At 39.4% G+C, this 27,643-nt stretch overlaps 1 protein-coding gene across 7 annotated transcripts in view; it reads right to left on the reverse strand.

The window, feature by feature from the left end:
- The window catches only part of LOC5564744 (huntingtin-interacting protein 1), a 99,853-nt gene that overhangs the window by 69,368 nt on the left and 2,842 nt on the right, over positions 1–27,643 (reverse strand). The window lies entirely within an intron of this gene.

Here is a 27,643-nt window from a genome sequence, read left to right on the forward strand (position 1 = left end):
GAGCAAGATTAATTCCACGCGCATTTTTCGTTTAAATCCAGGCATGCAATGAATCATGCCACGTGTATGATAGGATTGAATCCCAGGATTCAATCTTTGATCAATTGTTAGCCGGATAAATGAATCGAGTAAGCATTGATATTTCATTCCATATCGGATGAAAACTTTTGTCTGACAGGACACATTTGGAATGTGTCTGAAAGATTTTATGTTGCACAGCTGCTTCCAGTGACCAATTTTTGGAAACTAGCAACAATTTTTGATAACATTCTGACCTGACGTAATTACTCGTCATGTAGACGGAATTCCGAGCTCTTGAACAGAAAATATGAATCAGGTGCAGTTGATTGAATTTCCGTTGAAACATGTCTGGATTCAATGAAACTCCGGCGTTCAAATTTTTGTCTAAATTAATTTCTCCTTGACTGAAAATAACTATAGTATACAAGTAGTCCCAATTTGTAGTGGTGTGATACCATTTCTACTCTATCCTTATTTGCTGAATTTCATTACCTTCCATATTACAATGTATCTTGTTCGGTAGTCAGGTTTTATTGGTCCCAATCCCCTACGAAACGTCAAATATTCCACACGAAGAGCATTTTACCTTGAATCGATTGCCTATGAGCATAATGACAGAGATTCAATCGTGGGATTGAATCCTTGCATAAATCACGCATTGAGATGATTTCAAGCATGCTTGTTTAAATCTGGGAGAAGAAGGATGCTCTTTGAAGACTGCTTGTAAGATTTTTCCAGCAGTTTATTCAGTAATTTCTCCAGAGATTACTCCAGAAATCGCTCTAACCCTGGTTCATCCATAATTGTTCTAGGGATTTTTTTTCAGAAATTCCACCAAATATTTTCAACGATATTCCTCAAAAAACTTCGGCAAGAATTTCCTCAAGGATTTTTCCAGAGATTGAACCAAAGATTCCTCCAAGAATTCTCCCAAAAATTCCTCTAGGGAATCCTCCATTGAAACCTACAGGTATTTTTTAATATTTTTCGATAAATTCCTCTTGGGATTACACCGAGAAGCCTAGGAAAAATCCCCGAAGGAGGCCCAGACAATTCTCTAGATAAACTTAACTTAAAAATCCTCAAAGTATTTCCTGTAGTGATTTTGCTGAAGCTATTTATAGGAGAATTGTTGGATAAAACTCTTGAGGAATCCCTTTAGGAATTCGTGAAGTGATTACTTGTAGAATCCCAGTAGAAATTTCTGGTGGAATATCTGAAAAATGAAAAATAATGAGAAATCGCTGGAAAATATCTGGAAAAATCTCTGGAGGAATCCCTGGAAATATCCCTGAAAAAGTTCTTGGAGGATATCTCTAAGATATTCCAGGAGGAATCTCATTAAAAATATTACCGAACAATTCTATTGAGAAATCACTCGAGGTATTCTTTTTTGGAACTCTTTAAGAAGCTCGTTGCGAAATCTCTAGAGGGATTCCTGTTGAGATGCTTTTGCAGGAGAAATTATTGAAGAATACCTGGAGGAACTCTAGGCTGAATTTCTGAAGAAATTGCTGAAGGTACTCCTGGAGGAATCTATGAAGTCGAAAGACAAACGATCGAAAGGACAGAAAGTCGAAAGACAAAAGATTGAAAGGACAAAAGGTTGAAGAACAAAAAAGAAGGGACAAAAGGTCGAATACATTTTTTTCAAAGAAGGAAAAATGTCCACCAAGCAAATCATTTTCGACCTTTTGTCTTTCGATCTTTTGTCCTTTCGATCTTTTATCATTTGACCTTATGTTCATAAACCCTCCTGGAGCCCTATCTGATCCGGTCTAAAAAATTTAGTTGTGATCAAAACTTCTTCGTGAAGGAATCTCTGGCCAAATCGTTGTATGGATCAGAGATTATCTTGAGATAAATTTGTGGTGAAATCCATGGAGGAATCTTCAAGAAAATCCTGGAGCAATCTCTGGAAGAGCCTTTGAAGAAATTTTCTTTCAACACCAATGTTTTCATTATCATTCTGACCATGATGATTTGCTTACTACATTCTACACAACTATCCATGGTTGCTATGCAACGCATGTTCGACGAAACAACATGTTTGAATGCACGAATAGGTATGTTCTTACAAGATTTTTGCTAGTAGTTCGTGCACGTATTACACAGTTCGCGCAAATATTTGTGCAATTTGCACAAATGTTCGTACATTGCATGCACTGTGTAACCATAGCTTAAGTTCAACAGCTCGTATGCAGATTTATGCGCGTTATTCAGTGCGCATCGTACCTTCGTGCTGTGCGTACACGAATTCTCTCTGCTCTTGGAAGTTTTCTTAAAAACTACCTAAAGCAATAAAACAGTACTTTTCAGTGCTACAAAAACAGTACTTTTCAGTGCTAAAATTAAAAACGGTACTTTTCAGTGCTACTAAAACAGTACTTTTCAGTACTATTTTTTCTACTATTGATCCCTTTACGATCCTTGTTTGGACCCGTGCCTTCGATTTTTCGTTGGACCCGTTGGCGAAAGCTAGCGGTGGTAATCCTTCTTGGACACCGTCTTGGGAAAAAACCTTTCGAAGGTCACGTCTTCTTTCGTTTTTTAATTAAACATGGTATCAACAACAAACAAAAGGAAGGGTGAATCTCTGAATTCACTACTTCCTTCCAAAAAAGTGGGTTTTAAAACTGTCACTACACGTGGCAAGAATGGAAGAAAGGACGCTTCCCCGGAATGCGAAGTTTCTTCCAAGGGTGAAATGAATAATTGTATCGAAATGAGCAATCAGTTCGATGCTCTAGACAAATTTTCCGAACACCAAATCGAAGCAGCCTCTAGCCCAGGCTCTTTGATTCAAGTGAGGAAGCAAAGAGTGCCGCCTATCGTGGTCAGTTGTTCCGAATTTGGGGGATTTAGGCAGGAGATCTTGAACTCCATTAGGGGAATCAAGGTTTCCTTCCAAATCGCAAAGAAAGGAGACTGTCGCGTTTTGCCGGAAACTCTTAAAGATCGTGAGCTTCTTCTCAAACATCTTGAAGAGAAGAAGCACAAATTTTTTACTTATGACGACAAAACTGAACGTTTGTTCAAAGTTGTCTTGAAAGGTCTCTCAAGTGACTATAAATCACCTGAAGAGATCAAAAATGGAATAAATGATTTACTTGGATTTTCCCCAGTCCAAGTAATCATTATGAAAAAGAGAACCCAATCTGGCATTGTTCGGAAAGGGCTTTCTCAAGAATTTTATTTAGTTCACTTTAACAAAAAAGAACTAAATAATATTAAAGCTTTAGAAAAAGCAAAACTTTTGTTTGATGTCCGTGTGACATGGGAACATTTCCAGAAACCTGGAGGAAATTACCAGAACCCCACTCAGTGCCGTCGGTGCCAAAAGTGGGGTCGTGGTACAAAAAATTGTCGCATGGATGCTAAATGCATGATTTGCGGAGGTTCTTCTCACGCCAAAGACGTCTGTCCAGTGAAGGAAGATACCACCAAATTCATATGTTGTAATTGCGGGGCTAACCATAAGTCCAATTTTTGGAATTGTCCTTCACGCAAAAAGGTCATTGAGGCTCGTGCCAGGCAGATGAAAGATAATATCCGTTACGATAACGGTCGTTTCCGGAATTTGCCTGGTAGAGTATCGAACAATGCTCATTTTTCAGTTAACGATCGCTTGATCATGAATCATACCCATCAGGAAAATCATAATCATGCTCATTCACAAACTAATTTTAATCCGTCGGGTAGCCGTTCGAATTTTTCTATTTCGAATGTATCTACCCACGGTAAATCCTTTGCCGATATCGTAGCAATAAATTCGAATTCCCCTGTTCGATCCATGGGTACCCATTCTACTTGTTTCAAATCAAATGGAAAAAACCCTACCGCCACAGGTAACTCCGCTTCTTCGTCTACCGGAAATTCCAATGGGAAATCACATGACATGTCTGCCTCTGATTTTAATTTTCTAACTGAACAATTGAATCTAATGATTGATGCAATGTTCAATGCCACCACTATGACTGAAGCAGTCCAAGTAGGTGTAAAATTTACAAATCAAATTGTTATTGGATTACGTTTTTCTAATGGATCCAAATAATAATTTAAATATTTTAAATTGGAATGCTCGTTCTCTGAATGGTAAAGAGGACGAGCTGTTTAATTTTCTTGCGGTTAATAACGTGCATATAGCAGTTATTACCGTAACGTATTTACTGGATCTAAACTCAAAAGAGATCCTAACTTTTTTGTTTATCGTAATGATCGACTTGATGGTGCATGTGGGGGAGTTGCAATCATCATTCATAGGCGTATAAAACATCAACTGTTTTCGTCATTTGAAACTAAAGTTTTTGAAACTTTAGGTGTTTCTGTTGAAACACAGTTTGGTAAATATACTTTCATAGCTGCCTATTTGCCTTTTCAATGCTCTGGGCAGCAAGTTAATTTGCTCCAAACTGACTTGCGTAAATTGACTCGCAATAAGTCAAAATTTTTTGTCATTGGTGACTTTAATGCCAAACATCGGTCATGGAATAATTCTCAAAGTAATTCCAACGGCAGAATTTTATTTGATGAGTGCTCTTCAGGATATTTCTCAATTCAATACCCTGATAGCCCCACATGTTTTTCCTCTTCTAGAAATCCATCTACGATTGATTTGGTCTTAACCGACTCTAGTCATCTTTGTAGCCAACTGATTACTCATGCTGATTTTGATTCTGATCATGTCCCTGTTACATTTCAAATATCCCAAGAAGCGATTCTCAATCCTATCAGCTCCACTTTCAATTATTTACGAGCCGACTGGAATATATATAAAACGTATGTTGACTCCAATCTTGATGTTAACATTTCTTTAGAAACTAAACTTGATATTGACAATGCTCTTGAAACTTTAACAAATTCCATTGTTGAAGCCCGGAGCATTGCAATTCCAAAATGTGAAGTAAAATTTGAATCCGTGATTATAGACGATGGTCTTAAACTCTTGATCCGTCTTAAAAACGTGAGGAGAAGGCAATTTCAACGCACTCGCGATCCTGCTATGAAAATTATATGGCAGGATTTGCAGAAAGAAATCAAGAAACGTTTTGCTCAATTAAGAAACAAAAATTTTGAAAATAAAATTTCTCAATTGGACCCTGGCTCTAAGCCCTTTTGGAAATTATCGAAAATCTTGAAAAAACCTCAGAAGCCAATACCGGCATTGAAAGAGGAAAACAAATTATTACTAACTAATTGCGAAAAAGCTCAAAAACTTGCTATGCAGTTTGAAAGTGCGCACAATTTTAATTTAGGACTTACTAGTCCAATTGAAAATAAAGTTACTCAGGAGTTCGAAAATATTCTCAATCAAGAGAACGTTTTTGAAAATGCCTGGGAGACTGATTTGGAAGAAGTGAGAACTATTATTAAAAAATTCAAAAACATGAAAGCTCCTGGCGATGATGGAATTTTCTACATCCTCATCAAGAAACTTCCAGAAAGTAGCTTATCATTTTTAGTTGATATATTTAACAAATGTTTTCAATTAGCATATTTTCCTGACAAATGGAAAAATGCTAAGGTTGTTCCAATTTTAAAACCAGACAAAAATCCTGCAGAAGCTTCTAGCTATCGTCCAATCAGTTTGCTTTCCTCCATCAGTAAACTTTTTGAAAAGGTCATTTTGAACAGAATGATGGCCCACATCAACGAAAATTCAATTTTTGCCAATGAACAGTTCGGATTCCGCCATGGACATTCGACCACTCATCAACTTTTACGTGTAACAAATTTGATCCGTTCCAACAAATCTGAAGGCTACTCTACTGGTCTTGCTCTTCTAGACATAGAAAAAGCATTCGATAGTGTTTGGCATGAATGTTTGATTGTAAAATTAAAAAACTTTGATTTTCCAACATACATTGTTAGAATAATTCAAAGTTATCTGTCAAATCGTACACTTCAGGTTAATTATCAGAACTCCAGATCTGAAAGACTTCCTGTAAGAGCTGGTGTTCCTCAAGGCAGCATTTTGGGACCAATATTATACAATATTTTCACATCTGACTTACCTGAGTTACCTCAGGGATGTCAAAAATCTTTGTTTGCGGATGACACAGGCCTCTCCGCCAAAGGACGAAGCCTGCGTGTCATCTGTAGTCGATTGCAAAAAAGTTTGGATATTTTTTCTTCATACTTGCAAAAATGGAAGATTTCTCCTAATGCTTCCAAAACTCAACTAATAATATTCCCACATAAACCAAAAGCTCTTTATTTGAAACCTTCAAGTAGACATGTTGTCACGATGAGAGGGGTTCCAATAAATTGGTCAGATGAAGTTAAGTATCTAGGGCTCATGCTAGATAAGAATTTAACTTTCAAAAATCACATTGAGGGCATTCAAGCCAAATGTAATAAATATGTAAAATGTCTCTATCCCCTTATTAATAGAAAATCAAAACTTTGTCTTAAGAACAAGCTGTTGATATTCAAACAAATTTTCAGGCCAGCCATGTTGTATGCTGTACCAATATGGACTAGCTGTTGTAATACCAGGAAGAAAGCTCTGCAGAGAATTCAAAATAAAATTTGGAAAATGATTCTGAGGCTTCCTCCCTGGTATAGTACCAATGAGTTACATAGAATATCCAATGTTGAAACATTGGAACAAATGTCAAATACAATCATTAATAATTTCAGGCAAAAATCGTTACAATCTTCTATTGCCACGATTAATGCGTTATATGTTTAGGTTAAGTTAGGTTAAGTATATTAAAAACATTTTTTTTTCTCTTATAAGCAGGTGAAATCAACTCACCTGTAAAAAAAACTAAACTGCTACGGCAAATGAAATGTAATATGTTGTTAACAAAATGTTAATTAAATCTTAAATTTGTTTTACCAAATTAGGATGATAGTGTTGTCAAATAACACAGAACACCTAGATATAAGAAATGAATGTAATATTTGGAATGATACTAATAAAGAAATTAAAAAAAAAAAAAAGGCGCGTTATTTACTACAGAAATCAGTTTTAGTTACCCAAAATCAGCAAAATCTTAATAACCTAAACATTTTTTCAAGCATGCTTAAAACTATCAGAAAATGGTACATATCATATAGTCATAAAATTTGGCTGCCAGTACCTAATTGTTTTGAAAATATTCAACTGCCTTTGTGAGTTAAATTTGTAAGAAATATATATATATATATATATATATATAATGTTATGAGAAACACAAAATTGATCAATGTTTTTGAGGGTTTGGCACCCTGTATATATTATTCAGTAGGTACTGTTTTATTCGGGAAAGCTATGATTAATTTGGAATAAATCAATGGATAAAGAAAATTATTCCTAGGTTTGAGCATTAAAATGCTTAGTATAAACGTGTCTAATTAAAATTATCATTTCACTGAGAAATTTTCGCATCTGCAGCCCATAAGCTCACCCATTATAAAGTCAGTCGAAAAACACGCGTACCCTTCGCAATTCATACATGCACGCGAGAACTGCAGCGTGCAAAATCAATAAAACGAAAACGTTACTCTACCGTAAAAAAAAGAAATGAAAATCAAACTTTTACCCGCACTTTTGCTCGTCGACCATGAATAAAGTATGCATCGTTTTCCAATAAATTCATATCAACATCTCTACCTTCATTCCTCTCAGTAGGTACATATATCGTTGTCTATGCTGCTGAAGGGAAACTGATCAAATATGAACGAATTTTCTATGCCTTTTTCAAAGCTTCAACACAATTTTGCAATCTATCTTCACCTGAATCGACGCCGCTTGCAATCGTCGAAATTCTGCGATGAATGCCGCATCGAACATATTTTAGCTAATAAAATGTAATATATTGTTAACAAAATGTTAATAAATGCTTAATTTTTGTTTATCAAATTAGAATGATATTGCTGTCTAAAACAGAACACCTAGACATTAGAAATTAAAGTAATGTTCAGAATGATACTAATAGAAGACTGTAAAAAAAAGTTGAATAGTTCTTGATAATCATCCGACAACATTCGATTGAAGACTACAACTGAGACAGGTAAATGTCACGTTGAGTAGCAAAGCAGACCGTTGCAGAAGAAATTATGCAACAAGGCCACAGTTCGCGCCGTACGTAACTGAACAGTCGCATGTAGGCGTTCTTCAATGGTCGAACGTATTTGAAAAGTTGCGCCAGTTATGCGTAACTATTTCGAAACCACCATGGAGCACACCAAAAGATAAGTTTTTATTATATATACCTAATTGAATTATTCCCGCGCATAGTTGGTTTGTCTAATTCAATCTAAGCAACATTAAAATCTAGATAATTTTTAGCCTTCGCTGCACTGTCGAGCAAGATATGCGTGTCCATTATCATCACACCATTAAGACGATTGAGAATTGCAGGCAGCAAGTGCCTCTATGGTGAATGAATGATTTTTATCGCGATATCGGTGTCTGGTAGCCGTGCAGAAAACGCAGTTTTCTTCTTATGAAAGTACAACTCTATTCATATAAAGATTCTGACAGACTGCTTTATGTATGGAACGGTTTAACTGTTAATACAGTCATCAACAACCGAATCGAAGGCAATGCAATGTGGGAGAGAAGCTTTGCCAGCTTCTGAAAAGAAGCTTTTCCAGCTTGTGTAGAGAAGCTTTAACAGCTTCTGAAGAGAAACTTACCAGCTTCTGAAGAGAAGCTTTGCCAGCTTCTGGAGAGAATCTTCCCAGCTTCTGAAGAGAAGCTTCCGAGCTTCTGAAGAGAAACTTCCTAGCTTCTGAAGAGAAGCTTCCCAGCTTCTGAAGAGAAGCTTCCCAGCTTCTGAAGAGAAGCTTCCCAGCTTCTGAAGAAAAAAAAACTTGCCAGCTTCTGAAGAGAAGCTTTGCCAGCTTCTAAAGAGAAGCTTTGCCAGCTTCTGAAGAGAAGCTTTGCCAGCTTCTGAATAGATGTTTTTTCCAGTTTCTGAAAAGAAGCTTACTAGCTTCTGAAGAGAAGCTTTGCCAGCATCTGAAAGAAGCTTACTAGCTTCTGAAGAGAAGCTCACCAGCTTCTGAAGAGAAACTTATCAGCTTCTGAAGAGAAGCTTTGCCAGCTTCTGAAGAGAAGCTTTGCCAGGTTCTGAAGAGAAGCTTTGCTAGCTTCTGAATAGAAGCTTTGCCAGCTTCTGAAGAGAAGCTTTGCCAGCTTCTGAAGAGAAGCTTTGCCAGCTTCTGAAGAGAAGCTTTGCCAGCTTCTGAAGAGAAGCTTTGCCAGGTTCTGAAGAGAAGCTTTGCTAGCTTCTGAAGAGAAGCTTTGCCAGCTTCTGAAGAGAAGCTTTGCCAGCTTCTGAAGAGTAGCTTTGCCAGCTTCTGAAGAGAAGCTTTGCCAGCTTCTGAAGAAAATAAAAAACTTGCCAGCTTCTGAAGAGAAGCTTTGCCAGCTTCTAAAGAGAAGCTTTGCCAGGTTCTGAAGAGAAGCTTTGCCAGCTTCTGAAGAGAAGCTTTGCCAGGTTCTGAAGAGAAGCTTTGCTAGCTTCTGAAGAGAAGCTTTGCCAGCTTCTGAAGAGAAGCTTTGCCAGCTTCTGAAGAGAAGCTTTGCCAGCTTCTGAAGAGAAGCTTTGGCAGCTTCTGAAGAAAATAAAAAACTTGCCAGCTTCTGAAGAGAAGCTTTGCCAGCTTCTAAAGAGAAGCTTTGCCAGGTTCTGAAGAGAAGCTTTGCCAGCTTCTGAAGAGAAGCTTTGCCAGCTTCTGAAGAGAAGCTTTGCCAGCTTCTGAAGAGAAGCTTTGCCAGGTTCTGAAGAGAAGCTTTGCTAGCTTCTGAAGAGAAGCTTTGCCAGCTTCTGAAGAGAAGCTTTGCCAGCTTCTGAAGAGAAGCTTTGCCAGGTTCTGAAGAGAAGCTTTGCTAGCTTCTGAAGAGAAGCTTTGCCAGCTTCTGAAGAGAAGCTTTGCCAGCTTCTGAAGAGAAGCTTTGCCAGCTTCTGAAGAGAAGCTTTGGCAGCTTCTGAAGAAAATAAAAAACTTGCCAGCTTCTGAAGAGAAGCTTTGCCAGCTTCTAAAGAGAAGCTTTGCCAGGTTCTGAAGAGAAGCTTTGCCAGCTTCTGAAGAGAAGCTTTGCCAGGTTCTGAAGAGAAGCTTTGCTAGCTTCTGAAGAGAAGCTTTGCCAGCTTCTGAAGAGAAGCTTTGCAAGCTTCTGAAGAGAAGCTTTGCCAGCTTCTGAAGAGAAGCTTTGGCAGCTTCTGAAGAAAATAAAAAACTTGCCAGCTTCTGAAGAGAAGCTTTGCCAGCTTCTAAAGAGAAGCTTTGCCAGCTTCTGAAGAGAAGCTTTGCCAGGTTCTGAAGAGAAGCTTTGCCAGCTTCTGAAGAGAAGCTTTGCCAGGTTCTGAAGAGAAGCTTTGCCAGCTTCTGAAGAGAAGCTTTGCCAGCTTCTGAAGAGAAGCTTTGGCAGCTTCTGAAGAAAATAAAAAACTTGCCAGCTTCTGAAGAGAAGCTTTGCCAGCTTCTAAAGAGAAGCTTTGCCAGGTTCTGAAGAGAAGCTTTGCCAGCTTCTGAAGAGAAGCTTTGCCAGGTTCTGAAGAGAAGCTTTGCTAGCTTCTGAAGAGAAGCTTTGCCAGCTTCTGAAGAGAAGCTTTGCAAGCTTCTGAAGAGAAGCTTTGCCAGCTTCTGAAGAGAAGCTTTGGCAGCTTCTGAAGAAAATAAAAAACTTGCCAGCTTCTGAAGAGAAGCTTTGCCAGCTTCTGAAGAGAAGCTTTGCCAGCTTCTGAAGAGAAGCTTTGCCAGCTTCTGAAGAGAAGCTTTGCCAGCTTCTGAAGAGAAGCTTTGCCAGGTTCTGAAGAGAAGCTTTGCTAGCTTCTGAAGAGAAGCTTTGCCAGCTTCTGAAGAGAAGCTTTGCCAGCTTCTGAAGAGAAGCTTTGCCAGCTTCTGAAGAGAAGCTTTGCCAGCTTCTGAAGAGAAGCTTTGCCAGCTTCTGAAGAGAAGCTTTGCCAGCTTCTGAAGAGAAGCTTTGGCAGCTTCTGAAGAAAATAAAAAACTTGCCAGCTTCTGAAGAGAAGCTTTGCCAGCTTCTAAAGAGAAGCTTTGCCAGGTTCTGAAGAGAAGCTTTGCTAGCTTCTGAAGAGAAGCTTTGCCAGCTTCTGAAGAGAAGCTTTGCCAGCTTCTGAAGAGAAGCTTTGCCAGCATCTGAAGAAAAGCTTTTCCAGTTTCTGAAGAGAAGCTTTTTCCATCTTCTGAAGAGAAGCTTTGCCAGCTTCTGAAGAGAAGTTTTTTCCAGCTTCTGAAAAGAAGCTTTCTAGCTTCTGAAGAGAAGCTTTGCCAGCATCTGAAAGAAGCTTACTAGCTTCTGAAGAGAAGCTCACCAGCTTCTGAAGAGAAACTTATCAGCTTCTGAAGAGAAGCTTTGCCAGCTTCTGAAGAGAAGCTTTGCCAGCTTCTGAAGAGAAGTTTTTTCCAGCTTCTGAAGAGAAGCTTTCTAGCTTCTGAAGAGAAGCTTTCTAGCTTCTGAAGAGAAGCTTTCTAGCTTCTGAAGAGAAGCTTTGCCAACATCTGAATGAAGCTTACTAGCTTCTGAAGAGAAGGTTTGCCAGCATCTGAAAGAAGCTTACTAGCTTCTGAAGAGAAGCTCACCAGCTTCTGAAGAGAAACTTATCAGCTTCTGAAGAGAAGCTTTGCCAGCATGTGAAGAGAAGCTTTGCCAGCTTCTGAAGAGAAGCTTTGCCAGCTTCTGAAGAGAAGCTTTGCCAGCTTCTGAAGAGCAGCTTTGCCAGCTTCTGAAGAGAAGCTTTGCCAGCTTCTGAAGAGAAGCTTTGCCAGCTTCTGAAGAGAAGCTTTGCCAGCTTCTGAAGAGAAGCTTTGCCAGCATCTGAAAGAAGCTTACTAGCTTCTGAAGAGAAGCTCACCAGCTTCTGAAGAGAAACTTATCAGCTTCTGAAGAGAAGCTTTGCCAGCTTCTGAAGAGAAGCTTTGCCAGCTTCTGAAGAGAAGCTTTGCTAGCTTCTGAAGAGAAGCTTTGCCAGCTTCTGAAGAGAAGCTTTGCCAGCTTCTGAAGAGAAGCTTTGCCAGCATCTGAAGAAAAGCTTTTCCAGTTTCTGAAGAGAAGCTTTTTCCAGCTTCTGAAGAGAAGCTTTGCCAGCTTCTGAAGAGAAGTTTTTTCCAGCTTCTGAAAAGAAGCTTACTAGATTCTGAAGAGAAGCTTACTAGATTCTGAAGAGAAGCTTTGCCAGCATCTGAAAGAAGCTTACTAGCTTCTGAAGAGAAGCTCACCAGCTTCTGAAGAGAAACTTATCAGCTTCTGAAGAGAAGCTTTGCCAGCATGTGAAGAGAAGCTTTGCCAGCTTCTGAAGAGAAGCTTTGCCAGCTTCTGAAGAGAAGCTTTGAAAGCTTCTGAAGAGCAGCTTTGCCAGCTTCTGAAGAGAAGCTTTGCCAGCTTCTGAAGAGAAGCTTTGCCAGCTTCTGAAGAGAAGCTTTGCCAGCATCTGAAGAAAAGCTTTTCCAGTTTCTGAAGAGAAGCTTTTTCCAGCTTCTGAAGAGAAGCTTTGCCAGCTTCTGAAGAGTAGTTTTTTCCAGCTTCTGAAAAGAAGCTTACTAGCTTCTGAAGAGAAGCTTTGCCAGCATCTGAAAGAAGCTTACTAGCTTCTGAAGAGAAGCTCACCAGCTTCTGAAGAGAAACTTATCAGCTTCTGAAGAGAAGCTTTGCCAGCATGTGAAGAGAAGCTTTGCCAGCATGTGAAGAGAAGCTTTGCCAGCTTCTGAAGAGAAGCTTTGCCAGCTTCTGAAGAGAAGCTTTGCCAGCTTCTGAAGAGCAGCTTTGCCAGCTTCTGAAGAGAAGCTTTGCCAGCTTCTGAAGAGAAGCTTTGCCAGCTTCTGAAGAGAAGCTTTGCCAGCATCTGAAGAAAAGCTTTTCCAGTTTCTGAAGAGAAGCTTTTTCCAGCTTCTGAAGAGAAGCTTTGCCAGCTTCTGAAGAGAAGTTTTTTCCAGCTTCTGAAAAGAAGCTTACTAGCTTCTGAAGAGAAGCTTTGCCAGCATCTGAAAGAAGCTTACTAGCTTCTGAAGAGAAGCTCACCAGCTTCTGAAGAGAAACTTATCAGCTTCTGAAGAGAAGCTTTGCCAGCTTTTGAAGAGAAGCTCTCCCAGCTTCTGGATGCTTTTCCAGCTTCTGAAAGAAGTTGATTAACCTTTTTTTATTGATGCTCCTTGTTACACTGCCTACGATACTTGTTGAAAGCAAAAAGCAAAGCTTTGCCAGCTTCTGAAGAGAAGCTTTGCCAGGTTCTGAAGAGAAGCTTTGCTAGCTTCTGAAGAGAAGCTTTGCCAGCTTCTGAAGAGAAGCTTTGCCAGCTTCTGAAGAGAAGCTTTGCCAGCTTCTGAAGAGAAGCTTTGCCAGCTTCTGAAGAGAAGCTTTGCCAGCTTCTGAAGAGAAGCTTTGCCAGGTTCTGAAGAGAAGCTTTGCTAGCTTCTGAAGAGAAGCTTTGCCAGCTTCTGAAGAGAAGCTTTGCCAGCTTCTGAAGAGAAGCTTTGCCAGCTTCTGAAGAGAAGCTTTGGCAGCTTCTGAAGAAAATAAAAAACTTGCCAGCTTCTGAAGAGAAGCTTTGCCAGCTTCTAAAGAGAAGCTTTGCCAGGTTCTGAAGAGAAGCTTTGCCAGCTTCTGAAGAGAAGCTTTGCCAGGTTCTGAAGAGAAGCTTTGCTAGCTTCTGAAGAGAAGCTTTGCCAGCTTCTGAAGAGAAGCTTTGCAAGCTTCTGAAGAGAAGCTTTGCCAGCTTCTGAAGAGAAGCTTTGGCAGCTTCTGAAGAAAATAAAAAACTTGCCAGCTTCTGAAGAGAAGCTTTGCCAGCTTCTAAAGAGAAGCTTTGCCAGCTTCTGAAGAGAAGCTTTGCCAGGTTCTGAAGAGAAGCTTTGCCAGCTTCTGAAGAGAAGCTTTGCCAGGTTCTGAAGAGAAGCTTTGCCAGCTTCTGAAGAGAAGCTTTGCCAGCTTCTGAAGAGAAGCTTTGGCAGCTTCTGAAGAAAATAAAAAACTTGCCAGCTTCTGAAGAGAAGCTTTGCCAGCTTCTAAAGAGAAGCTTTGCCAGGTTCTGAAGAGAAGCTTTGCCAGCTTCTGAAGAGAAGCTTTGCCAGGTTCTGAAGAGAAGCTTTGCTAGCTTCTGAAGAGAAGCTTTGCCAGCTTCTGAAGAGAAGCTTTGCAAGCTTCTGAAGAGAAGCTTTGCCAGCTTCTGAAGAGAAGCTTTGGCAGCTTCTGAAGAAAATAAAAAACTTGCCAGCTTCTGAAGAGAAGCTTTGCCAGCTTCTAAAGAGAAGCTTTGCCAGCTTCTGAAGAGAAGCTTTGCCAGCTTCTGAAGAGAAGCTTTGCCAGCTTCTGAAGAGAAGCTTTGCCAGGTTCTGAAGAGAAGCTTTGCTAGCTTCTGAAGAGAAGCTTTGCCAGCTTCTGAAGAGAAGCTTTGCCAGCTTCTGAAGAGAAGCTTTGCCAGCTTCTGAAGAGAAGCTTTGCCAGCTTCTGAAGAGAAGCTTTGCCAGCTTCTGAAGAGAAGCTTTGGCAGCTTCTGAAGAAAATAAAAAACTTGCCAGCTTCTGAAGAGAAGCTTTGCCAGCTTCTAAAGAGAAGCTTTGCCAGGTTCTGAAGAGAAGCTTTGCTAGCTTCTGAAGAGAAGCTTTGCCAGCTTCTGAAGAGAAGCTTTGCCAGGTTCTGAAGAGAAGCTTTGCTAGCTTCTGAAGAGAAGCTTTGCCAGGTTCTGAAGAGAAGCTTTGCTAGCTTCTGAAGAGAAGCTTTGCCAGGTTCTGAAGAGAAGCTTTGCTAGCTTCTGAAGAGAAGCTTTGCCAGCTTCTGAAGAGAAGCTTTGCCAGCTTCTGAAGAGAAGCTTTGCCAGCTTCTGAAGAGAAGCTTTGGCAGCTTCTGAAGAAAATAAAAAACTTGCCAGCTTCTGAAGAGAAGCTTTGCCAGCTTCTAAAGAGAAGCTTTGCCAGGTTCTGAAGAGAAGCTTTGCTAGCTTCTGAAGAGAAGCTTTGCCAGCTTCTGAAGAGAAGCTTTGCCAGCTTCTGAAGAGAAGCTTTGCCAGCATCTGAAGAAAAGCTTTTCCAGTTTCTGAAGAGAAGCTTTTTCCATCTTCTGAAGAGAAGCTTTGCCAGCTTCTGAAGAGAAGTTTTTTCCAGCTTCTGAAAAGAAGCTTTCTAGCTTCTGAAGAGAAGCTTTGCCAGCATCTGAAAGAAGCTTACTAGCTTCTGAAGAGAAGCTCACCAGCTTCTGAAGAGAAACTTATCAGCTTCTGAAGAGAAGCTTTGCCAGCTTCTGAAGAGAAGCTTTGCTAGCTTCTGAAGAGAAGTTTTTTCCAGCTTCTGAAGAGAAGCTTTCTAGCTTCTGAAGAGAAGCTTTCTAGCTTCTGAAGAGAAGCTTTCTAGCTTCTGAAGAGAAGCTTTGCCAACATCTGAATGAAGCTTACTAGCTTCTGAAGAGAAGGTTTGCCAGCATCTGAAAGAAGCTTACTAGCTTCTGAAGAGAAGCTCACCAGCTTCTGAAGAGAAACTTATCAGCTTCTGAAGAGAAGCTTTGCCAGCATGTGAAGAGAAGCTTTGCCAGCTTCTGAAGAGAAGCTTTGCCAGCTTCTGAAGAGAAGCTTTGCCAGCTTCTGAAGAGCAGCTTTGCCAGCTTCTGAAGAGAAGCTTTGCCAGCTTCTGAAGAGAAGCTTTGCCAGCTTCTGAAGAGAAGCTTTGCCAGCTTCTGAAGAGAAGCTTTGCCAGCATCTGAAAGAAGCTTACTAGCTTCTGAAGAGAAGCTCACCAGCTTCTGAAGAGAAACTTATCAGCTTCTGAAGAGAAGCTTTGCCAGCTTCTGAAGAGAAGCTTTGCCAGCTTCTGAAGAGAAGCTTTGCTAGCTTCTGAAGAGAAGCTTTGCCAGCTTCTGAAGAGAAGCTTTGCCAGCTTCTGAAGAGAAGCTTTGCCAGCATCTGAAGAAAAGCTTTTCCAGTTTCTGAAGAGAAGCTTTTTCCAGCTTCTGAAGAGAAGCTTTGCCAGCTTCTGAAGAGAAGTTTTTTCCAGCTTCTGAAAAGAAGCTTACTAGATTCTGAAGAGAAGCTTTGCCAGCATCTGAAAGAAGCTTACTAGCTTCTGAAGAGAAGCTCACCAGCTTCTGAAGAGAAACTTATCAGCTTCTGAAGAGAAGCTTTGCCAGCATGTGAAGAGAAGCTTTGCCAGCTTCTGAAGAGAAGCTTTGCCAGCTTCTGAAGAGAAGCTTTGAAAGCTTCTGAAGAGCAGCTTTGCCAGCTTCTGAAGAGAAGCTTTGCCAGCTTCTGAAGAGAAGCTTTGCCAGCTTCTGAAGAGAAGCTTTGCCAGCATCTGAAGAAAAGCTTTTCCAGTTTCTGAAGAGAAGCTTTTTCCAGCTTCTGAAGAGAAGCTTTGCCAGCTTCTGAAGAGAAGTTTTTTCCAGCTTCTGAAAAGAAGCTTACTAGCTTCTGAAGAGAAGCTTTGCCAGCATCTGAAAGAAGCTTACTAGCTTCTGAAGAGAAGCTCACCAGCTTCTGAAGAGAAACTTATCAGCTTCTGAAGAGAAGCTTTGCCAGCATGTGAAGAGAAGCTTTGCCAGCATGTGAAGAGAAGCTTTGCCAGCTTCTGAAGAGAAGCTTTGCCAGCTTCTGAAGAGAAGCTTTGCCAGCTTCTGAAGAGCAGCTTTGCCAGCTTCTGAAGAGAAGCTTTGCCAGCTTCTGAAGAGAAGCTTTGCCAGCTTCTGAAGAGAAGCTTTGCCAGCATCTGAAGAAAAGCTTTTCCAGTTTCTGAAGAGAAGCTTTTTCCAGCTTCTGAAGAGAAGCTTTGCCAGCTTCTGAAGAGAAGTTTTTTCCAGCTTCTGAAAAGAAGCTTACTAGCTTCTGAAGAGAAGCTTTGCCAGCATCTGAAAGAAGCTTACTAGCTTCTGAAGAGAAGCTCACCAGCTTCTGAAGAGAAACTTATCAGCTTCTGAAGAGAAGCTTTGCCAGCTTTTGAAGAGAAGCTCTCCCAGCTTCTGGATGCTTTTCCAGCTTCTGAAAGAAGTTGATTAACCTTTTTTTATTGATGCTCCTTGTTACACTGCCTACGATACTTGTTGAAAGCAAAAAGCAAACTTGAGTATACCATACCAATACAACCATTAGGAGCCATTACATACCGACACATGATTAGGAAACACCATTACTTTGACCTTAACCAATCGATGTGGAACAACGATTCACCGTAGCAGACAAAAACCTGCTATATTTCACACAGTTTACCGCACTCTTGAATTCATTTCCATTTGCTATTCAACTAACGTTGAAAAACTCGTTGATGCGTACTAACAACTTCCATCGTTACCGTCGGCGGCCACTTTTCCTCTCATGCACAGTATTGGACGATGAATTTGCAACATCTTTTTGATTTTCCATAGAAAATGGTCAACTTAAGAGGGTTAAATCTGAGTTGATTATAGACCGCAATGAATGGAATTGTCACAGTTTTTCAAACATTTATTCTTGAATGATTTTTCCAATTACGAGTCCAAAAGCAACAACGGTTTGGTCGAATTGAATTATTTGACCAATTTTATAATTAACATAAACAAAAAATGAAGAAATAGCTTCATATATGTTGCGATTCAAGTTATGTCTGACATGCTGTGCAAATTTCATTCAAATTATTATTTTTATTATTATTGTTATCTATTTATTTTAACCTAAATTTTGGAAAAGGGAAAACCCCTTTGAGTGATCACTTAATTAGATCTTCTCAAAAAGGCACAAAACCTCTTCATCTTTTCAAAAACGTTATAACAAATATATTATACACTAAAGGCTCACTTGGATTGAACCATAACAGAGCTAGATTGTTTATTGAATGCAAAGCATTAAGAGAACTCAAACTGTCAGAACATATTATAAATAAGTTTGAAGTAAAAATTCTAATCAAGTTGCATGCAAAACATAAAGCAGTTATCTCAGCTATGAATATAGAACAAGGATATTGTAAATGAGCTAAAAGATTAATAAAAACTCCAAATCCAGCAACATTTTGAATTAAAGATCCATCAGTGAAGTTAATTGATCGCGAATTTCATTCAAATCGGTTCATAAATAACTGAGTCTGATCATATTGTTGTATGGAAAATCGAAAAAGTTGCAAATTTATTGTCCAATACTGTACAGTAAGCCACCGCAAGTAGGGCTCATCGAACCCACCCACGGCAATCCACATGCTCCTATTCGTAAACCATGTGCGTTTTCAAGCTGATGGGATCAATCAAAACAATCCATGCTTTTACTCTGAGTGAAAGAAAGGGAAGCTATGTTTCCCCCCTCCGTTATTGTTTTGTAGCGTTTCAGAATAACTGCCCATAAACTCATAATTGTCCCATAAGGATTTTTAAACCAACGCCATTTTTCATTTTTCATAAAAATAAACACACTCAAGTATGCTTTTCGGTTACGTAGTCTTTATTTTGACAACGGCTTTATGATTTGATCAACATTTCAACAGTCTCTTTATGAACTTTCAGCCCAAATAGCAACTGCAGAACGAGAATTGAGTTCAAATATTTATTTTTTGGTGATCAAAATGGTGAATAATGAATATGGCTTGCAGAAGTGTATAAGAAAATTGTGAAAATTTGTATAAGAAAACAAACTTCAAACATCAAGCGCTATTATCTCATCACCAACATTTTTTATGAGACAGTTATGCTTTTATAAGCAGTCAATATGTCGCCAGGTGCCGCTGACATGACACGGTCAGTGAGTTACATGAATGAACATCGTAGTTGGCTGGTTCATAGAATGGAATGAGTGTGATTCACTCCACGCCATTGTTATCGTACCATAATCAGTGGTTTTCAAACGGAATGTGGTTGCAAACCAAAACCGATTTAATGCGACACTCGGTATTCAATTTTCATGCAATCCAAACCAATTCGTGGTTCAAATTTTATATTCAAAATTCATAAAATAATGTTACTCCAAGTAACAACTGTAAAACAATTTGGTGTTAATTGGTTTTTGTTCTTTTCCAGCAATAAATTGAACCTAAAGTTTTAAAACGATATTGAGTTAATCCATCTTAGAAAGGAATTACGACAAAGTGTAGTTCCTTCTATACTTTTCTACAAAACACTCCACTTTTCAGTTGCAATTTTCAATCAAATTTAATTGACTGTTTAACGATAAACTTGCGACGATCGACGCGCCACCATATTTCATATAACGGAGGGTATTAGAACTAACTTGGAGGTGATGATTTGGAGGTTATTTGGCAATTTGGAGGTTAAAATCCCCTCCAAACACTAGCGATTTTGCAGTGGGATGTTTACGTTTGATGACGAATATCAAAAGTGTATTTGATATATTAGGATTTAAGGGAGCAGGAATCGTCAACAATTATAGTATTTTCAAGAGCAGTTTTTTCGCTTGAAATCAAGTATGTTTCTATAAAAATGTGTTAACTGTATTCTATTCACCAACTGAAATAAAGTGAACATATTTTCATCGAACTTATTTTTGTTTTGAAGAGAAAAAGTGCCTTTGAAGCTTGAACGTTTTTCTTCTTCTTCTTCGTGACATTACGTCCTCACTGGGACAGAGCCTGCTTCTCAGCTTAGTGTTCTTATGAGCACATCCACAGTTATTAGCTGAGAGCTTTCATTGCCAAGTTGCCATTTTCGCATTCGTATATCGTGTGGCAGGTACGATTATACTCTTTGCCCAGGGAAGTCAAGGAAATTTCCATTACGAAAAGATCCTGGGCCGACCGGGAATCGAACCCAGGCACCTTCAGCATGGATTTGCTTTGAAGCCGCGGACTCTAACCACTCGGCTAAGGAAGGCCCCTTCTTGAACGTTAATAATTTCAAAACGCTATCTTTTGTAATTGACTCAAAGCACTTCAAGGAATTAAGTGTTTTCGACTGAACAATGTGTGTTCTGATGGATTCGGAATTTTTGAATAAAGAATATTCATCCGAATTGAAATTTAAAATTACTGTATTTAGCAATACTGTATCAATTTTTTTATTCTGGATTCTATAAACGATAACTGGTTTCTTATTTTATGTTCAATGTTGTTAGTTTCAAAGATATAAATTTAAATTGATATGCAAAGATTTTTCAATAGTGCACATATTAGATTTTCTTCATAATGATGTCTTCAGAGCAAGTATTCTTTTATTTGCGAATCCGCTGAAGTCATCCGCTCGATTTGATGCAAAAGCGCGCTTTTATTTGCGTTTTGGCACTAATAGTAACTTGTGTAATTTTTGGACTGAATCTTTGACAAAAGAACGAAAGAACAAAAAGTCGAAAAAGAAACAAAAGAAAGGATGAAAGGTCTAAGTTTTTTTCACAGAAGGGTTTTATTTGTAACCACACGAATAGCATTTAACCTGCTGTTTTTTTCGGCCTTATATCTTTTGATATTTTGTTCTTGCGACATTTTGCCTTTTATTTTCTGTCTTAAAATGGTTTTGGAAAGTTATGGTAGGAAAAAAATGTAAGAATGTGTAATTTGTAATATTTCTCTTGACGAATCGAAATAATTACAGTGGAAAAAAAGAAATCAAATATATCACATAATATCACAGAAATATTACTCACAGCAAAAATTTGTGAATATTAAGCAGCACGCAATTCGGACATCGACGGAAAATTGTGGCAGGCAGTTGAAAATTACAAGCGTTAGCTAACAGCTGAAGCAAATAAGACCATCTGTCATCCAATCAGGGCCCTTCCAACTATATTTCAGTTAAATCCGCTAGAAATTTACATGAATCTGCCACAAAACAAACCCAGCCTCGCTCAACAATCACGCGACCGAGAGAACGCTCCGCATTGTTGACTGCTCTTTCAATCACTTCTCGATGAAACCCATGAAACCACCAATCGTCGAAGCGATTCTGTGATACACTCATTTTACGCAGAACCTGTTCAACTTTCATCAGTCAATTACTAAGGTGGAGAGACAGCTGAGAGAGCTCAGGCGTGTAGCTTTCGCTCCAGAGGTCGAGAGTTCAAATCCAGTTAAGATTTTTTTTATATATTCATCTAGTTGGGTAGCTAATCATAGCTCATTTTCAAACCAACAGCAATGTAATTTTAAGATCGCACATAAATATCTATCGTATATGATGGAGTCCTTTTGTTACATTCGATTCGCTATAATTTTACAGGTTTCGTTCGTACTGTGCAGTCTCCTGATACTGAGATTACCCATAAATTGGTAATTGATTTACTCATTTATGGGTTTCACATATAAAACGCATAATATGAATAAAACTTACCAATACAAATACCCATATTATTAGCTTAGTTGATTTACCCAAACATGGGTAGTGTCGGTTACTCATATTTTGATGAAAAATTGAGAATTGTTGACAATACACAGTACGAACGAAACCTGTAAAATTATAGCGAATCGAATGTAACAAAAGGACTCCATCATATACGATAGATATTTAGGCTGATACAAATATTAAATTTCTTTTATGTCCGAGACCACTTGGAAGGTACGAGGGGGGGGGATAAAAATAAATAAGGAACAAAAAATAAAAATGAAAAAAAAAAAAACAAAAAAATTCGAATTTTTATTTTTAACGATAATTGTTAAACTTTTTTTGAACCTCCTCTGGATTATTATTTTACTTGTTTTTTACTTTAAAAATATAAAAAACCTAACTGATGTCAAAAAAATGATGAATCTTTTTTTTTCTCCCCTTCAAAATTTTCGGATTTTTGAAGGGGGGGGGGGTGACATAAAACAAAATTAATATTTGTATCAGCCTTATGTGCGATCTTAAAATTACATTGCTGTTGGTTTGAAAATGAGCTATGATTAGCTACCCAACTAGATGAATATATAAAAAAAATCTTAACTGGATTTGAACTCTCGACCTCTGGAGCGAAAGCTACACGCCTGAGCTCTCTCAGCTGTCTCTCCACCTTAGTAATTGACTGATGAAAGTTGAACAGGTTCTGCGTAAAATGAGTGTATCACAGAATCGCTTCGACGATTGGTGGTTTCATGGGTTTCATCGAGAAGTGATTGAAAGAGCAGTCAACAATGCGGAGCGTTCTCTCGGTCGCGTGATTGTTGAGCGAGGCTGGGTTTGTTTTGTGGCAGATTCATGTAAATTTCTAGCGGATTTAACTGAAATATAGTTGGAAGGGCCCTGATTGGATGACAGATGGTCTTATTTGCTTCAGCTGTTAGCTAACGCTTGTAATTTTCAACTGCCTGCCACAATTTTCCGTCGATGTCCGAATTGCGTGCTGCTTAATATTCATAAATTTTTGCTGTGTGGAAGGCGTTGAGTTGGCTGCAATGGATGAGGATAAGATTTAACGTCCAGAACTGATTCGAGCCTTCTTCCCTCAAAGCGCACAATACACCGATGATCGTATCAAAGCTCTCATCGAGAGTCAGAACGATCTGATAACCAACAACTGGCGTGTCATGCAACGGCTCACTCCTAACAACAAGCATGTGGTGTGGGTCTTTAATGTAGATGGACCGTCCATGGAAAAACTCCTTCAATCCAAGTTCATCTTCAACTACCGCTTTGGAGAAATACAGTTGAGGAAAGTAAAGAGCAACCCCAAACTCCAATGACAATCCAACTGACAGCCGACCCAAGAGAAATCTGAGGAGGCCTCTAGTAGCATCCCACAACCAACTCCCACCATACAAGCTAGCTTGTCTTCCTCTAATGGAAAAGATGCATGCTTGACCTCACTTCCTGGCCCAAGCGGTGTCACCTCAATGGCTCCCAATAAGGGCAGTGGAAATGTCAAAAGTGTGAAATTGACCACAGGGGATAAACCAGCAGGCCTAGGTAAGGGAAAGGACAAAAACCAAAATCTAAGACATCCCCCAAAATCAAAAGTTGATGATCCGCAACATCCAAAGAAGGACGGCAAACGTCCGGAAAATGCGGAACGCCTCAGCAATGATTAAAATCCTCCAAGTGAATCTCCATCATGCTCAGTGCGCAACAGATGTGCTTTGCAGGAGATTCACAAAAGAACACCTTTCCGTGGCACTGATTCAAGAGCCATGGGTCAACAAAACTCGAATACAAGGTATTCAACTAAGCTCGTGTAGGTTGGTATATGATGACAGCCAGCTCTCTCCCAGAGCAGCTATTCTAATACGCAATGATACTAAATGTTTTCCAATTACAGAATTCATCAAAAGGGACATCGTGGCGGTCAGGATGGAGGTTTTTACTGCTAGGGGAAGTACTGAGACCATTATGGTTTCGGCGTATTTCCCTGGCGACGCAGAAGACATTCCTCCTCTAGAGATGGCTGCTCTTGTCTCTTAGAGTCAAAAACACAACATCCCCTTCGTCATAGGTTGTGACGCCAATGCTCATCACCTTGTATGGGGAAGTACAAACACAAATATCAGAGGTGAGCATCTTTTGCAGTTTCTTTCCTCCAAAAATATTGACATATGCAATGTCGGTGATAAGCCTACATTTGAAAACATCATACGACAAGAAGTCCTTGATCTGACTTTATGCAGTCAATCCATCTCGGATAAAATAAAAAAACTGGCATGTTTCTAATGAAATATCTATGTCAGACCATAAACATATAGTCTTCGAGTGGGAAGGGGGTCTAATGATTCAAAAGTCGTTTAAAGATCCCAAGAAAACTGATTGGGAAACCTACTCAGCTATTCTCCGTTCTGAAGACTATATAATAGAGCCGAATATTCAGACTATTATACAGTTAGAAGCAGCTTCGGATTCTATTAAAAACAAAATTCTAAATGCTTATCAAGAGAGCTGTCCGATCAAAACAGTTAGTTCGAACAGAGATGTTCCATGGTGGAACTTCAATCTTGATAAACTCAGAAAAACTGCTCGGAAGGAATTCAACCGAGCCAAAAGCACTTCTGATTGGAGTCTATACCGAAAGGCTCTGACAGAGTATAACAAAGAAATGAGACGAGCAAAACGGAAATCATGGGTTCTCATGTGTGAAAGCATTGACAAAACTCCCGTAGCTGCTCGACTTCATAAAACTCTTTCGAAGGATCACTCCAATGGTTTGGGAAGGTTTCAAAGGACTGACGGTTCACTCACTGTGGAACCTTGTGAAACACTGAGTGAAATGCTAAGAGTTCACTTTCCTGATTCAATCCCACAAACGAGTCTAAATGCTGAAGGTGCCAGACTTGACGTCTCAGTTCCACACGGGTTCCTATCAGGGGACTCAGGAGCAAAAAGGGACCCAATTAAGGTTGCCAAAGAAGCTTTTACTCGCGATAGGGTTGTTAGGGCAGTGAGATCTTTCGAGCCATTCAAATCTGCTGGTATGGATGGAATCTTCCCAGCGCTTATCCAAAAAGAGGAAGAGACACTGATTCCACACATGGTAGAGTTTTGTAAGGCAAGTTTAGTTCTAGGACACGTTCCAAACGATTGGCGTCAAGTTCGAGTTGTCTTTATTCCAAAAGCAGGAAAAAAGGACAAAATCAACCCTAAAGCATTCCGAGCGATAAGCCTATCCTCGGTAATGCTCAAAATCATGGAGAAGGTATTATGCGAGTATATAGATTCTAAATTTATGAAAACTATGACTCTTTCTAAATCCCAATTTGCTTATCAAAGCGGAAAATCAACGGTCCCAGCACTGCACACGCTAGTGAACAAGATCGAGAAAACCTTTAATGCAAAAGAAATCGCTCTTATAGCATTTCTTGATATTAAGGGTGCGTTCGATAACGCTTCTTATTCGTCTATAGGTTCGGCAATGTTGAGGAGAATCTTCGACCCATGCATTGCAACCTCGGTACATGCTATGCTAGCAAATCGACAGATCTCATCTGAGCTGAGTGATTCGCGCATTACTGTAATGGCTACAAGGGGGATTACTCTCTCCCTTATTGTGGTCATTAGTGGTGGACGAACTGCTAGATAGCTTAGAAAGAAGGGGGTTTGAAGTTGTTGGATACGCAGATGACGTAGTCATTATTGTACGAGGCAAATTTGACAGCGTTATTTCATCAGGGATGCAAATTGCTCTCAATCACACACTCTCCTGGTGTCAAAAAGAGAAACTAGGAATAAACCCTTCAAAAACAACAATTGTACCGTTCACAAAACGACGAAAGGTACTACTCCAACCTCTTTTCTTGAACCAAATAAAATTAGTTTACTCGAATGAGGTCAAGTATCTTGGCATCACACTTGACGCAAAACTAAATTGGAATACCCATCTTTAAACAATCATAAATAGAGGTCTCAATTGACTCTGGGTTTGCTCAAAGACCTGTGGTAAAACATGGGGTCTAAAACCCAGTATGATCATGTGGATCTATAAAACAATCGTTCGGTCTAGAATAACCTATGCTTCCCTTGTTTGGTGGCCTAAAACAAAGGAAGCTACGGCTAGAGCTAAGCTTCAACAAAATTCAACGTATTGTCTGTATTGCCATAACCGGTGCAGTTCGTAGTACCCTCTCGTTTGCCCTAGATGCTATACTCAATCTGCCCCGGCTGGATCAATTCATAAAGCTGGATGCTGTCAAAAGTGCTCTTAGGCTAAAACGATCAACAGTCTTACTGTCAGGGGACTTAACAGGTCATCTCAGTATATTAAACGAATTTTCGATAAATCCTATTGTTGAGAAATGTAGTGACTGGATGGAAAAAGTGGTAAACTATGACTCACCATTCACGGTGGTCTTTCCTTCTCGTGAGGAATGGGAAGGAGGTGGACCCACCATTTCATCAGGATCTATTAAATTCTACACAGATGGTTCAGAGTCTGGAGTATACGGACCGAAAACCAGAATCTCTGTCTCTCTTGGACAGTGGCCTACAGTATTTCAAGCAGAAGTCTATGCAATCAAGGAATGGGCGCAGCTGTGTCTGAAAAGAAATTACAGACATGCCAACATCTGTATTTTCTCTGATAGTCAAGCAGCGCTTCAATCTTTGAAGGCTTTCACTTGCAACTCAAAACTTGTGTGGGAATGCATTCTTGCACTGAAATCCCTAGCTGAACGCAATCGAGTTAAACTATATTGGATCCCAGGACATACGGGTCTAGAGGGTAACGAAATTGCCGATCAGCTAGCAAGGAATGGATCAACCAATATGTTCATTGGTCCAGAGCCATTCCTTGGCATTTCAAACTCTGCACTAAACACGGAATTGAACAACTGGTTGTTCGGTCGAATTCAATCAAATTGGAATACAGTTTCCAAAAGGTTCGTAACAATAAACACGACACAAACACAAAAACTTATAGGTCTCAACAAAAGGGATCTCAGAACATACATCGGTCTAATAACTGGTCACTGCCCAAGCAGATACCACTTATACAAGATCGGTGTCGTCCAAAACACAAATTGCCGTTTCTGTGACGAGACGGACGAAACCTCACAACACCTTCTCTGCTCTTGCAGTGCACACATCCATCGTAGGTTCAAAATATTTGGCAAGCACTACTCACAGCCAGCTGATATTTGGAACGCATCCCCCAGGGAGGTGGTTAGCTTTATTAGGTTGATCACGCCAGATTGGGGGAACTACAACTCTGGCAGATGGTTCAAAGTTCAGTCAAATGCGCAAAGTATTCCGAAGGCACATTTGCTACTGGAAAACATTGTTTCAACAACATTCATTTTCATGGGATTGAGGCTTCTTTCACACGTAAATATGCTTACATATCTTGAATATTCGCGAAAAAATGATGTTACGCTTATATGTTCTTTGAAAAGTGTAAACAATCGATAGAAATTCTAAAAATATCGAAAATCAGGTTTTTGGTTTAAAAATTTGCTTTTGATAAGCAAGCCTCAGGGGGGATGAAGCCAATCCTTTAATATTGTACTTAATACAAAAACTTTTACCGGAAGACGACTGCTAATGGACCCTTTTAAGATTATCAGGTGGTGGAATTCTCCTTGGAAACATTTCTATTACGCTGTGGACCTTTTTTCTACGGGTGGGGCATATTGCTCGGGTTGTTTTGAAACGTAAACATTGGAACCGTTTACAAAAAAACATCTTGTACACTTTTTTGAAGCAACCTGGAAAGAGAAAATTGCGTGCAGAGCATGGCCAACTAAGTAAGTAACACATTGACATAGAAAACTTTAGAAGTGATGCATTTGCTATTGCGATAGAGCAGTTTTTCCTTAAGGGGGGGGCGTATTACACCTTTTTACCTTACATAGAGTAATAGGGTATATCACAATAGTCCTAAAAAAATGGACGCAGTGATCCCACACCCGTCAGAAGAAGATGGGTAATCTGTGCTTAGCGTGTAAATTGTATCTAGCAAATGAACAAGCGCAGTAGAATCTAAAAATTCGTATATTGACAATTCGAGTGACAATTAGAAGTTCGGCGTCGGCATTTTAATTTAGTGCTTCACCGACGCATAAGGAATGCCTTTGTCGGCGTAGCACTTTGTTAGAATGCCGACGCTGAACTTCGGCGAACTTTTGTTGGTGATAATTCATTTCTCTTATGAACTTCATACTAAACGCACAATACTATGGTCAATATTAGAATAACAAATTCAACAGATCATTGTGATTCCAACGTTGAGCAATTTATAAATACAATTATTTTTGTCCTTCTACAAATTTTGATAAAATAAAACGTCCTGTCTTCCATTCCAAAAATAGCTTGAGAATAAGAAAATTTTCAAGAATAATGTATCTAATATAGACACTAGCAGATAGACTAAGCACGATGTAAAGCATA

The sequence above is a fragment of the Aedes aegypti genome, chromosome 3 (assembly GCF_002204515.2).
Source record: "Aedes aegypti strain LVP_AGWG chromosome 3, AaegL5.0 Primary Assembly, whole genome shotgun sequence".
In the NCBI taxonomy this organism is placed as follows: domain Eukaryota; kingdom Metazoa; phylum Arthropoda; class Insecta; order Diptera; family Culicidae; genus Aedes; species Aedes aegypti.